Below are 13,947 nucleotides of genomic sequence, written 5' to 3'. Positions count from 1 at the left end.
AGGGAAGGGGGGGGGCAATAAATTAATGTTTGGTGCATTTTAGATCAGGGAGCCACTGCCAGTATCTTCAGACAGCCAGATCTGATAACGTGTGTGTGTGTGTGTGTGAGGCGGGAAGCTTGACCTCATATCCCCATTAAAAATCGATCTCGTGTCTAACTCTGAGTGCTGCGTGCTGCTGCTGCTCTGCCCTAGTAGTGGTGGTGATAAAAAGGAACTCCGATATTTTCGTCCGAATGTGCAATTAAAAAAAAAAACAAACAAAAAACAAAAAAACAAAAACAAACGGATGGGTAAAAATTCATAGAGCGATTACGAACCATTAGACGTTATAATTTTGGTTCAGTCGTTTTTTTTTTCTAGATCTCTAATGGAGAGAAACGGAGTTTTTTTTGTTTTTTTTCGCCCCTCCCCCATCACAGACAACATATATAGTTACATGCGATCGTCGCTACGCGCAGACAAGTATCATAGACGTATCAAGAGAAATGCACACCAAAGTTCAAAAGTAACAACTAGGAAAAAATATAAAACAAATCAATGCATCATGCGCCCATTTAACTGGCGCGGTTTTTAATGTTAATGTCATTTACTTGATGACAACAGCGAAATGATATTTTAGTATATACGTGACATACTAAAGAAAATGCTACTTGAAACCGGCACATGAGCATTTTATAAACGGTGCTGAAAAAACGATATTATTGAAAAAGCCATTCTTAACATGGAAAGAGGGAGAGGCTTTTCAGTTATTCTATACTTACACCTTACCGTAAAAATTGACTAACTTGTAAAATCTATCTAACAAATAATACAATTCGTAAACTTGAGCTTTACACAACGTGTAAAGGATGGAGCACTGCTGCCACATCTGGGATGGAGCTTCTAAAAACACTAGGCATCGCCAAAATTGGCCGAAAAATCAAGTTGTTTTTTAAAACGAAATTACATTTATTAAAATCCATTATTTCTGAGTAACTTTTTTTTTCCAGAAAGATAAAACTCCGAATTTTATCATATAGAAAGCAGAATAATGTAAAACTTTTTCTATTTTTAATTAAATTTTAAATGTTAAATTTTCCCCAAAAGTTAACAATTGGCTATTTTTGTTTTGCACAAAAAACGTATATAAATAGTTAAAAAAAAAAAAAAAAAAAAAAAAAAGAAGGTTTTTGAAAGAATCCATTTGTTTATTTCTTGTTTAACTAAGATTTTCTATGAGAATACGCAAAAATATTACAATATAAGTACCTGGATTTCAAATAATTCCACTTATTCATATAGGCAACCAGTTACTTCGAGTCGATTTGATTACTGTTTACATTTGTGCTTGAATAAAAAGCAAACTATGGAAGACCAAAAAGCCAAAAAAACAAAAAACAAAAAAAACATTTTTCAGTGACGAAAATTTCTATGTATTATTAACGCTGAGGCTAGCCAATACCAGATGGATGACCATTTGTATGAGTTTGGTTTTTAATGTGTATGTGTGTGGGGGCCAGGCTTTCCAAAATGGGGAGGGGGGGGGGGCAATTTAAAGCAGAATAAAAAAAAATTATTTCAGCGCGTTTGGTCCACCGTAGTCGAAAGGCGGCAAACGTTTCCAAACTTGATCGAAAAAATAATGATATTTTTAACACAAAGGGCACAATATTTATCGAATTTTTTTTTTTTTTTTGTATCGATTCTTCAAAGCATGCCCTGTTTAATAATGGTCATGCATTATTCGGCTCGCTAAAAAGAAATTGTTAATTTATTTATCAAAGATTTTAAAATGGCTTTTTTTGTATAAATATTAAAAAAAAAAATTTTGTTTTGCTTAACTTAAATTAATTATTTTACTTAACATATTCACCGAATTTCATACTTCAAAACTCAAAAGCGGGATAATTAAACACAATCGAAGTTTTGATATTCAGACATCAAAATAAGGTATGCAAACAATTTTTTTTTTTTTTTTTTTTTTAAATCTATAATCCCGTCCCTTACAACATAATGTTTTGTTCAGTTTCAGATGATTATTTGAAGCATATTTGGAACACCCTCAAAACAAGGAGGGGGGGGGGTTGTAAGCAAAAAAAAAAAAAATAAATAAAAAAATAATATATATATATATATATATATTGTTTATGAAAAATAAGTGCGCTGTTATAAAGTTCATTCTTCTCTTAATAATCGCTGAAAATGTCGTATTGATTGGATAATCACCCAATTTTTGGTAGAATTTTGAAAAGACGGTCCGTCAAAAAGTACTTACCTGCCCCCTCCCCAGTTTTGGCGGTGCCTAAAACAGCCTATCCTGCCTTGACAAAATACAAAATAGACTTCGTGGCTTAGTGAGGGATGTCTCTTTCTCGTCCCTACAACCTCTCTCCCACAGAAGGGACGTTGCGAGCCTGTCTTTGTTTTATCGTTATTTCTATGGCAAGTGCTCGTCCGAGCTCCAATCTCTGGTCCCCCTCGCCAATCTTTCACGATAAACACTTGTCTAGCTAAAACCACTGTCAGTAATTTCCCTCACTCTTTATCTGTGCCTAAATCAAAACAGATTCCATGAACAAAGCTTCTTTCTGAGAAGTGCACGCCTGTGGAATTCTCTTCCGTTTGCCGGTTTCCCACCTGACTACAACTTGGATGTCTTCAAGTCCAACATAAACAAATTCCTGATTAATCGCCCCCTTTAAGTAAGACACTTTATCAAATCTCCAATACCAACTATTACTACGATATTATCCCATTGATTATTGTACACACAAACAACCCTTATTTCCGAGTGGCTTCCGGGCCTTGGTAAGTGGTGAGCCTCCATGTAAAAAAAAAAAAAAAGAAAAAACGAAAAATCATTTAAAATCAAACGGAAAGCTTCGCCTAATAACGAAAAGGACATTTCACGCCTAAGCTTGACCAAACAACGAAAAGGACATTTCACGCCTAAGCTTGACCAAACAACGAAAAGGACATTTCACGCCTAAGCTTGACCAAACAACGAAAAGGACATTTCACGCCTAAGCTTGACCAAACAACGAAAAGGACATTTCACGCCTAAGCTTGACCAAACAACGAAAAGGACATTTCACGCCTAAGCTTGACCAAACAACGAAAAGGACATTTCACGCCTAAGCTTGACCAAACAACGAAAAGGACATTTCACGCCTAAGCTTGACCAAACAACGAAAAGGACATTTCACGCCTAAGCTTGACCAAACAACGAAAAGGACATTTCACGCCTAAGCTTGACCAAACAACGAAAAGGACATTTCACGCCTAAGCTTGACCAAACAACGAAAAGGACATTTCACGCCTAAGCTTGACCAAACAACGAAAAGGACATTTCACGCCTAAGCTTGACCAAACAACGAAAAGGACATTTCACGCCTAAGCTTGACCAAACAACGAAAAGGACATTTCACGCCTAAGCTTGACCAAACAACGAAAATGACATTTCAAGCCTAAGCTTGACCAAACAACGAAAATGACATTTCACGCCTAAGCTTGACCAAACAACGAAAATGACATTTCAAGCCTAAGCTTGACCAAACAACGAAAATGACATTTCAAGCCTAAGCTTGACCAAACAACGAAAATGACATTTCAAGCCTAAGCTTGACCAAACAACGAAAATGACATTTCAAGCCTAAGCTTGACCAAACAACGAAAATGACATTTCAAGCCTAAGCTTGACCAAACAACGAAAATGACATTTCAAGCCTAAGCTTGACCAAACAACGAAAATGACATTTCAAGCCTAAGCTTGACCAAACAACGAAAATGACATTTCAAGCCTAAGCTTGACCAAACAACGAAAATGACATTTTAAGCCTAAGCTTGACCAAACAATGAAATTGCTATTTTAAGCATTAGCGCGACAACTAAATGCAATTTATATTCAGAATTGCACTTATGGCAGCAATTAAAAGAAAACAATGTATGTACCAACCACTACCAGTCACAGATGATGAAAAAAAATTTTTTTTTTTAAATCAAGTATCTTGTTTTATTCCGAATAAGCATCGAAAATGCGATTTAAGACCTAAACCTGGCACGCATGACAACAACGAAACGTGACAACAGCAAACATGTTATTTCATACTTAAGTGTGACGCAATAGAGAAATTGCCACTTCAAACCTAAGTGTGACGGCTGTGACGCTGCAACATTAAAAATGCCATTTCAAACCTAAACCTGACGCAACAACGAAAATGCGACAGTGTTCTTACGAAACACTTCATCTGTTCTGTCAGCGAAAGATTGAAGAAAATTTAATTGTTCCAATTCATGGTGTCTCATTTTTGGAGGGGGTTGTGGCTGCATTTTCCCTCGCATAAAATCCGACCTTATGTCGGCGTGGAGGGGGGGGTCAAATAAACAGAGACAACGAAAATTCAAATCTAAGTGTGATGCAACAATGAAAAACATGGTAGACGTAATGGTGGACAGCGCCTCTCAAAGACGCTCAGGCGCATTTAAAAATTAGATACGCCCATTTTTGAACGTTTCGAGGCGTGACACACCAACCTACAGACAATTTTTAAAAACGCGTTTCTAATGGAAGATCAAAAAATAAAAAGCAATGCGTTTGCTTACCTGTTAACAACTTAAAACCAAGAATTAAAGAAAGACGAACTAAAATGCAACTCCTCTCTTCGCATATTTGAATTATTGGAGAAGTTCTGTGGAATGGAATGCTAATCGAGATGAAGGGATGAGAGACAGTAGCACCGAGCACATGGCTTCCACGCGATTCAGGTGGTTGCGGAGTCTTTCGATCCCGCACGTTTGCGACGTGGTCGTCGCATCTTTTAAACGCACCTTCGGCTTTTCAACCAATCAGAGAATGGAAAACGACTGATTTTTAGGGATCAGCGATCAGCGTTTTTCTCATATTCATAACGTCGGAATCAGTAAAAGATTCTTAATAATAATAAAAATCTTAAACTCAAACATATTTAAAATGGCAATGTCTCAAGAAAAAAAAACAATTCGTTTTTTTTTTAATTAAAAATAAACGAACTTTTTTCTAGGAAAATTTTATATAATGGTGATTCGATTTTTTTTTTTTTTTTAAATAAGATCGACGTTAAATTTACAATTTAAGGCAATTTCCATATTGTCACGCCACGCGAAAAGAATAAATCTTAGATATATTCTAAATATAAGATTAATGTCTCTACACAAGGGCAAAATCGATTTTTATTTTGTAGAAAAATACAGCTCACCAGAAAGGGACACTGGATCGAGACAAAGATGAAAATTGTCTCAGTCTAGAAAGATTTCTCTTACTGGTTGAGGTCAGAAAAGATCAAATGTAGTATCTGTTCATAACAAAAGGTGAAGGAGTTGTCTTACAAATACGATTTCAGATTAATGCGCGATAGAACTGACAGTCATTTAAAATTGATATTAAAATCGAATTGGGGAAATAATGGCACGCTGTCGGCCCACCCACACACACGAGGAGGACAAAGTTAGACATAAGGTTTATTTTTAATATGAGAAAAATATAGCTCCGCTAAAACGGGGGTCATTTTGTATTGGGACAAACTGTATTTTTGAAGCAATGAAAATAGGGCGCTTCTTCTACACTATCAGAAAGAAATTTCGGAAATAGTAATACTGAATTTCACATGAAAACAATAGTATCTACGGATTCCTCGTCATTTTAAGATGATTACATCAAAAAATTAGGAAAATCGATAAGGTAGAAAATTATTTATTAAAAAAAATAGAAAATAGAATTTGAAGAAAGCGATCGTATTTGCTTATGTAAGACACAGGAGAGTTCAAACGAGAAGTAATTTTCCGTTTCAATTTAAACATGATGGCCGCAATTTTTCACCTGATAACACGATTAAAGTTTTGTTTTTTTGTTTTTAAAATAATTCAGTAATATTCAGGTAATTTCGATTGCATAATTTGGAAGCTAACATTGTAATTTATTAGAATTAACAAAACAAAAAATAATAAATAAATAAATATCAGTAGAAACCATTTTTTTTTATCTGAAAACTTCATTTATAGACTACAAAAATTTGAAATGAACCGCAATATTTGACTGGACTTATGAAAGGAATTCTTTCAAAACGCAAGAATTCGAATCGACAGTCTAGGTTTCCAAATCCCTTTCGAATTACCTAGATCGCGAAATAAACAGGTGCCGGACTGCCGAACCCTTTTATTAAAAAGGTCAGCACGGTAATTACTCCGTGAAAGTGCATAACCTGAAAATATTTTTGAAGCCTTTAAACTGTCAATTAGAAAGTAATTTCAGACTGCAAATTCAAGTTTAATCATTCAACAGTGAACAGCGCACCTGTCGTATCAGACCCCCTCCCTATCAATACTGCATCTTTACGGAATTCTTTGAGATGCCAATTTCAAACACTACAAAAAAAAAAAAAAAAGTTAAAATTCGTTTTGAAGTGAAATTTTAAAAAAATTCGATTTAACATAATCTCCTTTAGTTTTATTAACGATATATTTACCAAATTCCCTTTTAAGCCCTAAACAAAAATAAGCCATTAAAATTCAATTTCAATGGAATAAAAGGAAGATGAATGTGATTGTAACACACAAGTCAAATTAAGGCATGTGCCTTAAAAACTGAAAGACCTTTAAAATGTTTCTTTTCAATCAGCAATGAATAAAAGAGATGCGATATGACAGATAATGTTAAAATTAATTCTACCTTTTCGGAGTTTTAAAGAATTTGAGCGTCACTGATATTCCGAAGTTTGAGAGAAATTAAATTTACTGAATATGCGCGTGGAATAAGAATAATCTTCATCTTTTATTTGGCAAAGAAAAAAGGGATGATGACATTTGGTTCGACTTTTTTACGATGCAAGCAGTACATATTCGATGTTACCCGGGATACTTTTTTGCTTGTTTTAACTGAAGCTCTACGCTGTTTATTTTATTTATTTATTTGATACTTTTGCAGAATACGAGGCATTCTGAATTAATAACATTATTATTTAGAAAACCATTCTTAACATGAAAAGGTGACGGTGTCTTATTACTACTCTGTACTTTCACCTAACAATCTCCATAGAATTATTCAATTTAAGTTGCTTCCAAAAGTACAACATATCTACAGCGTTTATTGTAATATGTCCACGCTCCACGGCTATAATACTAAGACACAGCATAGAATACCACGACGACACAGCATGTCCAGGGCACAGCGAGGCAACATGCCTATGGTTATATTACTGAGACACAAAATGTCTAAGACTTATCACGCTACAACGTATCAAGACTTACGATCACAACATATTTAGGACTATTATCACGACAAAATAAGGCTATTTATCTCAACGCAACATTTAAGACTATTATCACAGTACAACAATCGACATACCAATTTAATTATGCTTGTCCGTGTAGATTTCAAAACAAATACAGTGTGATAGACAAAGATGCCTCAGATTTGAAAACTCAACGAAAAAGATGAAAAACAAGTGAAGGAAACCAAAAGAAAGGCGAGCCGGCAGCAGCGACCTAAATTCCGGCAGGTGCCTCTTCTTACTTGCGCCATTCTTCCTCTCTATCATATGCCCCTTCTTTTTACTTGTCTGCTAACACCCTAACCCTAACCCGTTTTCCAACTAGGAAACATGCAACTGATTTCCATATTATAAAACATAGTGCATGACTGCATGACAGAATTGTAAAAACATCTTCAACTCTAAAATGAATAAATGTTTTTATTTGCAGAGAAAAATGATGGAGTGAGGAAAGATCGAAATAATTCTTGACAAACTAACTGCTCGTATTTAAGGATTATTTTTCTTTTCAAAGTCTGAAGTCTGCCCTTAACAAGTGGTGTGTGTGTGTGCGCGTGCGCGCAGACATTAAGGCACAACGAGTGAAGCGTAAGCGATTGGAAAAAGAGAAAAACATTTGACAATAAAAAAAAAACCTTAGCAGTTTTTGGTTGGCTATAGCAGTAGTCGTTAATTACAAGAATTAATGAGGAGTTGAGAACTCTAAGAAGATACCATAACCCCCCCTTTTTTATATAAACAAATTATTCCTACTATGTAATTTCTACATATCTCGCTTCAAAAACCTCTCGTACTAATTTATTGCTAGGAAAGACTAAGATAAAGGTGCTAGTGCACTTTTTGATCCGCGCTATTTTTTTTTATTATTGAAATAACATTTAGAAACCCATTCTTAACATGGAGAGAGGGGGGGCTATTTCATTTTACTATTCTGTACTTTCATCTAACAAATAAAAAATATTGTAAAAATTGAATTTAACATAAAAATCCTATCAAAATAGCACGGTCTGTTTTCTGCATACGTACTGACTGAAGTGAATTTAAAAAAATAAACAAGCACAATTCGAGATGTTAAGTGTTGAACTATCTGAACATCGTCATGACATTAAAAACACGTAATTCTTTTAAATACAATTTACAATTATATATGGGTCCGTGTGAGGGACGGTCTCTACCCAACTATTCTGTCAATGTTGGGTCTACAGACTTGAAACTTGATATGTATATATATATATATATAGGAGATTCCGGACCCGTGGAACAAATCTGATTTGGTTTCATGTAAAAAAAAAATTGGAACTTGCCAGGTGTACGTCGGCTAAATGTGTCATTTTTATGCATGCGCAAATGTACAGTTATATCTTTAACAAGGCTGGAGAACTATGTTTTGTTTTCGATTGTAGCTGAGAGGGCACCCAATTCATATATTTTATAAACTTTTGAAAGTACTACTATATAGTGGGTACAATATAATAATCAATAGAATATTGGCTCTAAATACAAAATCTGCGTATATAAAAATATCATATTTAAGCGTATTTTACGACCAGGCAACGCTGCTGGACGGCCTGATATGTGTGTGTATGTGTTAATAACATTTGTCTTAATGAAAACATATTTTAACACACACGCACGTACATGTTGACATTAGATTTTCGATTGGATCAAGAGATGCTCAAAAAGGATAAACAAAATCCAGTACATTGCAATAATATTTTTCGTTTGTACATTTTAATTTTTGAAAACTAATTGGACTTTTTAAAAATCTCAATTTGAAACAAAACAATCATTTTCCTTGTTTCTATTTAAAAATCAAAATGTCTCAATTTGCAAAGATATTCTTTTAATTAAACTCTCCCCTCCAATCCCCGGGCTGTTTACGTCAGATTAAAATTTTAAGTCATCGGTTAAAAAAAAAAAAGAAAAAAAGTATGAATGAATGACTGGAATGAATGAGTGACGCAACGCGCACATGCAAACTGCAATTCTTTCTTTCTTTTTCTCCCCACAAAATGAATTGTTTATTTATTTGAAGATAAAAAAAAAGATAGCAAATGTTGGTTTACAAACAAACCACGAAACTTATTTTCGCAAATCTTTAATTATTTAAAGCAAAGATCAGTTTGTTTGTTTTTTTTTTTACTTTTGGTCGGCATCAGACTACCTACTAATATTGATAAACTAAACAAAAATAGAAAACAAGATTTAAAATAAGGTCTGTTTATGTTGACGCAAAATAGACAATAGACATTCAATCATTTTAAATTAAAGAACTCGATTCCCGTCTAGAAAAACGTCCCTACCCACTCCGAGAAATACCGTTTATTTATTATTTTTTTTTTTAAATTATTTTGAGGCACGGCTAAACCATTAATACTCTACTTTGGCCTAAATTACATTAACCGATTCAAGGCTAAAAACTATTTTCAAATGTCGAAATTTTGTAAACATCTTGTCGGAAATATCTCATTATCGTGAATAAAAAAAAAATGATTTTTTATAGAATCATTCCAGTTTCTACATTTACCTTCCTTTATAATTTTAGAGCACCTGAAAAACAGCCCTAAATAAAACGAAATTGGGGTGTAAATTTACGTATTCGTAAATTACACCCCCAAACATGGATTCCTATTTACTTGTCCCCCCCCCCCAGGACAGAGTTAGACTTAAGGTCGATATTTAATGTGAGGAAAATCCAGCTCCCAAAAAGCGACACTCAGGATAGGAATAAAATTGTTTCAGCCATGAAGGATTTCTTCTCCACTGACCAAGAACAGAAAAGGTGAAGTGTAGTATAAGGACAGATACTACCCTTTATTCCTAGTCAAAAGACCAAAGATTTCTTTATGACCGTCGAAAATTAGGCAGTGGTTTTGAAGCCTTTAAGTTGTCGGATAAAAAGTCATTTTTATAAGAATTCAAATGTGTCGGTCAAAAGTCAAGTATTAGAGTTCATTTGTGCTTGAAAATCGAAGATAAAAACAGTATTTGTCGGAGGATGTCACTGATATCTACTTATGAAGAATACGGACGGTGCTGAAATAAATTTATTATTTAGAAACCCATTCTTAATTTGGGAGGGGAGGTTGTTTATAACTATTCTGTACTTTCACCTAACAATTAAATAAACAAAAGATAAATATTAAAATAAAAATAAAAAAAAAATAAAACTGAGAAAGAAATTTTATTGAGAAAAAAATAATACGACGAAAGAAAACCTTTCCTCGTATTTTAATTTTTGCTGTTAAAATTGTATATTTAAATTGTATATAGCCATTTTGTGGATGAAAATCGAATTTGAAAGAAATTGCAAACCAAACTATGATTTTCCATTACGAGAGAAAGAAAAACATTAAACTGATCCCTTTAATTTTCAACATGTTGGTTTTAAGGCTGTTTTTTTTTTGTCTTTCTTTTAAACGAAGAAATAAAAACACGTATTTACTTACTGTTTTTATTTATAAAAGGTGGCCGAAATTGGACGTTGTGACAAACAAAAGAAACATGGTCCACGACAAAAACGAAAAAGAAAACCCCGAAAATAAGGATTGATATAAACAAGGAAGGAAGTGCGTCGTCGGTTGCTGCTTGTCTTGTAAGGAGAACAAGTGCGCAAAGGGTCTGCGTTGCTTATTATGATGATTTATGCAAAGAGAGGTCACTGGGTCAACTAGAACACCCCTTTCTGTCCCATCTCGGCTCTCTCAGGGCTGGTCATGTTCATATGTATTTTAGTGTGTACACTTTATGCTATTTAAGTAATAACATTTTTCCGGATCACTAAGACAGAAGAGACAAAGGCCTTTTTTTAAGTAAAAAAAAAAAAAAAAAGAAAAAAAAAAAAAGAAAGAGAAAATGAAGTTAAAGTCGTTTTTAGCGAACCCTAAAGCGGAGAAAAAGGCGGCGGGGGGGGGGGGTTAGACTGAACGCGCGTGCGCGTGTGAGGAAGAAGGCCTCACAGGGAACAAAGAAAGTGTCTTTGTTTGGTTACCGATGGGAGAGTCGAGCAGCGAGAAGTCAGTATATATCTTTTTTTTTTTCAGGGGGAAAAAAAAAACCAACATAAAACAACGTCTTTCCTTTGTCCTAACACGTGGATTTCATAACGGTTAGCTTATTAAAAAGAGCCGGTCATTAAACTATGTTGTCGTTAAAACGAATATAAAGTAATGTTATTATCAGTATACTTAGCAGCGTATTAAAAACAACAGCTTTGTCTCATTTGTTTGTTTACTTGTTTGGTAAATAATAGTAGAATATATCATTACTAATCGATGATCGGCCTAGATCAAAGTTCAAATAAATTTTTAAATATTTTAACTAGGATGACCATTAGAGTACATGTAGTATTGTGGTGAGAGGATTCTATTTAAGAGACATCTCTAGACCAAGGATGACCGATGGCCTAAATTTTCCTCATTTTTGATGGCCTTGTGCCTAATTTGTTATATCCTATATTTTTTCATTTCATAGCAAATAAATAATTCAAAGTGTAGTATCTGTTCTGATAATTGACTTTCTTTTCTGTCCACGGCCAGTGGCACAATCAATATTGCTCCTATTTGGGGAGTTAGATTTTCCCCCACATCAAAAGGGTACTTATGATGAATACGGACCATGCTGAAATAATAACATTATTCAGAAACCCATTCTGGACATGTGGAGGAGAAGGCGTTTTATAACTATTCTGTACTTTCACCTAACAATTTAACAAAAGACACTGTAAAAATTGAATTTAACTCGAAAATCCTATCTAAAAAGTAATACGGTCCGGTCCGTATTCTTAACCAGTACAAAAAAAAAAAAAAAATGACATTTCGTCTAACACTGCCCTTATGGGGAGACAAGTAAATAGGGATGACATTTCGAGCATCGTTGATCTTTTGGTTAGGATCAAAGTGTAGTACCTGGCCTTGTGCCTAATTTTGTTTTTTTTTTTAAACTGTTTTTGTGAAATAAAATATATAAATCAAAGTGTCGTATCTGTTCTGATTCTGCACATTATCTGCCCTGTTCTCGACCAGTGAAGGAGAAATGCTTCTAGAATTTTTATTTTTGTCCCAATCTAGATAACCCATTTTTCGGTGAGCTGGATACCTCTCCCTAAATTAAGAACTGACTTTGTATTTAACCATGCCCTCGTAGGGACACAAGTAAATTGAGACAAATACATGACAATTATACAAAGTATTTTCTTTCGGTTTTCTTGTAAAAAAGGTACATATCTTAAAATGTTATTAGCACAAAAAAAAAAAAAAACCCTAATCACCAGAAAATAAGGGCGAGAAGGAGGCAACTGTCATTTCTTTATGTCTTCGTTGTGGAGAAGAACACCTTACGTGTTTGTAAAAATTCTTTATAAGAAAAATGTCATGCTAGAAAATAAGCCGGCACGTTTGCAAAACTTGATTTTAAAATAAAGGTACTCATGCACTTATTGATCCGTGATGAAATAATAACGTTATCATTTAAAAAGCCATTCTTAACATGGGGAGGGTGTCTTCTTGTACCTATTCTGTACTTTAACCTTACATTTGAATAAAAAGCATAAAACTGTAATTAAACTTGGAAATACGATTTTAAAAAATAGCGCGGATCAGTAAGTGCATTTAGCACCAAAATAAAATAAACGTTCCGGATGCTCAGTTTTTTAAAATGAAAATCGCTTGTCATTTTTTTTTTTTTTTGAAGTCCATATACGCTGTCAGCGATTTTTCTCCATTTCTTTAAGCATCTATAGTGATGAAAAAAAGTTTTCAAAATTATTTATTCATCTAAAATTTTAGATATTACACTTGACTTATTTTTTCGACTAAAACATATGTAAAGTGTAGTATCTGTTCTGATACTACACTTTAACTGTTTGAACTCGATTATTCTAGCCTGAGGTAATTGTACTCAAATCTAGAGTGCTCCCTTTTTGGAGAGCTAGGTTTGTCCCCACTCCACATACACTAAAAACCGAACTTGTATATAACTTTGCCCTCATGGGGAGGCAAGTAAATAAGGACATAACTGGATCGATTCCTTTATATAATAAGTAAGCATTTAAGCAACTATCTCCAAATCGGAAGAGAACCGAATAAAGACAGCACATGTGGGACGAATGATTAGCTATCTGCCAGAGCTATATCAACATACAAACACACACACACACACGTGTATGTGTGTGTGGCAACAATAACGTAAAAAGGATGAAAAAGTAGAAAAGCTTACCTTTTTTTCTTGGACAACGGCAAAATTGAACACAGAAAAAAAAAACGGTATTATTATTTAATACCACATGTTTGGGACTTTTTGGATTAACTTCCAGAGTTCGTTAAAGACAAAATGGAAGGTGTTATTGTTTTTAAATTGTAGCTAATCAACAAATCCTTGTGGACAAAGAGGAAGGGGAGAAAGCCGATCGAAAACCTGTAATCAACATTTATACACGCAACGCACACGACTTACACACGCTGAAAAAAACATGTAAACTAAAAAGTGAAGCTGGAGAAATCAAGCGGAACATCATTTTATCTCGAAACCTGATTGGCTGATAATTAAAATTTGAGCTCTCCCATTGGTCAATTCCCCCAACACCTTGTTTGCACGGATTTTCAATTAATTGATATTTTCAATCTATTACCTAAAAAAAAAAAAACGTATTAAAAAGTAAAAA

The 13,947-nt window shown here is 34.1% G+C and overlaps 1 protein-coding gene across 3 annotated transcripts in view; it reads right to left on the bottom strand.

The window, feature by feature from the left end:
- The window catches only part of LOC145241458 (SIN3-HDAC complex-associated factor-like), a 53,706-nt gene extending 39,983 nt beyond the window's left edge, over positions 1 to 13,723 (bottom strand). Inside the window, exon 1 of one of the 3 annotated variants that reach the window (XM_080104437.1) lies at positions 13,503 to 13,723. The gene's annotated coding sequence lies outside the window, so the exon portion shown is untranslated. Of the gene's footprint in view, positions 1 to 4,584; positions 4,761 to 10,735; positions 10,857 to 13,502 lie in introns of those variants that run through there. The other 2 variants (XM_080104439.1, XM_080104438.1) reach the window with 2 other exon arrangements.
- Between the last annotated feature and the right edge of the window lie 224 nt (positions 13,724 to 13,947).

Source organism: Euprymna scolopes, chromosome 20 (assembly GCF_053919585.1).
Source record: "Euprymna scolopes isolate OS-2025 chromosome 20, ASM5391958v1, whole genome shotgun sequence".
Taxonomy (NCBI): Eukaryota; Metazoa; Mollusca; class Cephalopoda; order Sepiida; family Sepiolidae; genus Euprymna; species Euprymna scolopes.
Note: the sequence above shows the minus strand (reverse complement) of the source record. Positions and strands in the feature narration are given on the sequence as shown.